The sequence below is a fragment of the Geospiza fortis genome, unplaced genomic scaffold (assembly GCF_000277835.1).
Source record: "Geospiza fortis unplaced genomic scaffold, GeoFor_1.0 scaffold16, whole genome shotgun sequence".
Classification (NCBI taxonomy): Eukaryota; Metazoa; Chordata; class Aves; order Passeriformes; family Thraupidae; genus Geospiza; species Geospiza fortis.
In genome coordinates this window covers 4,926,859-4,928,940 of record NW_005054302.1, presented here as the reverse complement: position 1 = coordinate 4,928,940, position 2,082 = coordinate 4,926,859, and the positions used below count along the sequence as shown (strand labels likewise).

The 2,082-nt window shown below is 47.1% G+C and overlaps 1 protein-coding gene across 1 annotated transcript in view; it reads right to left on the bottom strand.

The window, feature by feature from the left end:
• POGLUT3 (protein O-glucosyltransferase 3) overlaps positions 1–2,076 on the bottom strand; it is a 14,689-nt gene extending 12,613 nt beyond the window's left edge. The window contains exon 1 of the mRNA XM_031066038.1: positions 1,974–2,076. The gene's annotated coding sequence lies outside the window, so the exon portion shown is untranslated. The remainder of the gene's footprint in view (positions 1–1,973) is intronic.
• Positions 2,077–2,082: the final 6 nt, after the last annotated feature.

Sequence of the window (2,082 nt, the reverse complement as noted above, 5' to 3'; positions counted from 1 at the left end):
TCCATCATTTGACATCCTCCTACAAAGGCAGGTCAAACAGTTACAGCCTCTGAGTTGAAATTTCAGGGTAATGAGCAAGGGTGCATATAAATTCTGGTGAACAGACTAGATACTCAGAAAACAATTCTGGATTTAAAATCTAATTGTTATGCTATACAAGTTTTATAATGAATCCCAGTAAGTCCTGATCCACTTGACCAAAATTCTAATGCACACAAAAACCAATTTAAGAGATTTGGACACATTTCACAAAAGTGATGCCTTAACTGTAGCTCTGCTGCTCTGATCACAGTATTCCTGTTTTGCAATGGGGGTAATAATGTCAATTTTTTGCTATGTCAACAGGTATATTTTGAGATGTTTTTAGTTTATGTTGAAGAGTGGTGCCTGAATGAATATTGTTAATTTAATTCTTAATAACATTTAACAGATTTGAACATTTTAAATCATTAGAGAACAGAAGTTTATAGCCAGGGTCTCTACAAATACTTTAAACAGTGCTCATGCACTGAATATGATCAACTCTACCACTAATTTTTTAAGGATCCTTGGCACCTAAACAATTCTTGGCATGGGACAGCAGCTAGCACAGGCTGAGGCAGCAGCTCTTCCCTGCTGGCAGCACTCATGCTCTGTCTTTGACTGGAGGGCACAGAAGGTCACGGGATGAATGGAGATCACTCCATGCCAGATGGCATTGGGACTTGGAAACTTTCCTGGGACACTGAATTTATTAACATAAATACGAACACGCTGTGATCAAAACTAGGTTCTCAGCACCCATGTCCTCCCAGTTTATCTTGGAGGACCTACACTAACTGAGAATCCAACTGAACTTCACACCTTTTCACCTTTTCCAACCTGTTGCTTGAACCCAGGCTTCTCCCTGTGCAGCTGCCATCAGCCCCCACCCCACTGGCAGTGAGCGTGCAGTCACATTCTGGACTGCAATTACAAACCTGCACTGACATCCAGCACCAAGCTGCAACAGCAGATGGAGAAAGCCCAGACCTGAAATATCTGAAGCATCCATGCTCCTGTCAGAGTGAAGACATACCCTGTATAATATATGGCTACTCCTTAACTCTGTAAGCAGCAGCTTTCTAACTAAAAAGGCATGAAGTGGTCATGCATACTTGGTAGCTGCCCTCTCAGTACCATCTCTGTGAACAGTAAATAATACACAGCAAATTAAGTAGCTTCCACCCTATGTAAATTAGCAACACAGGACTTCCTCTGGGGCTATCTCAGGGTTATCTTCATTATGGAATCTGTGACACCAAAGTAGTTTTTATTCCAAATTTAAACTATTAATATAGAGTGTGTGAAATCAACTTGCAGCAGCAAACAGCTGACTGGCATCATACCACTGGTCTGCAAGAACAGGCCCAATTCCCACCCTCAGGAGAAGTGTCGTGGGATGGTTTGTGCTTGTGCTGAGTAAACAAAAATGAAAATTACTCCTTAACGGAACAGCAGTAGGATAACAGAGCCCAGAGGGCTCTGCTGACTGAGACAAAAATTTTAAGCAACTGGTGTGTGTGCAGCATTAAAAGTAATTACATTACCACTTCCCAGCAGTGCACTGGGATTTTACTTCCACCAGCTCCAGGAACACTGGTTCTTTCTGAGCTTACGGTTTTTTGCAGTAAATTCCAAACTATTTAGAGCAGACTACTGGTGAGAGCAGAGGAGGCACTGGGCAGCACCAGAAGAAAGGAGGCTCGGACCACGTGCCTCTCTTGCCATCCTGCGTGTCCCGGGCGCTGCGGGACCGGGTGAGGGGGGCAGCGCGGGAGGAGCGATGGCACAGCCACCGCACGGAACGGGGAAAGGAGGGAGGAAGGAAGGAGCAAGGAGGAGGGGAAGAGGGGAAGGGCTGGGCACCTCCAGCCAGGTTCTGCGGCGAAACCGCGACCCGGGGTAGCGTCTACATTCCTGCCCCTGCCCGCCCCGGAGCACACGAACGGTACCTGGCGGGGAGCGGGAGAAGTTGCGTCCGGCGGCGCTGACCGCCTGGATGTAGAAGTACCGCACGGGCACGGTGAGCCCCGCTTCCAGCCCGGGGCCCCACGCCAGGCT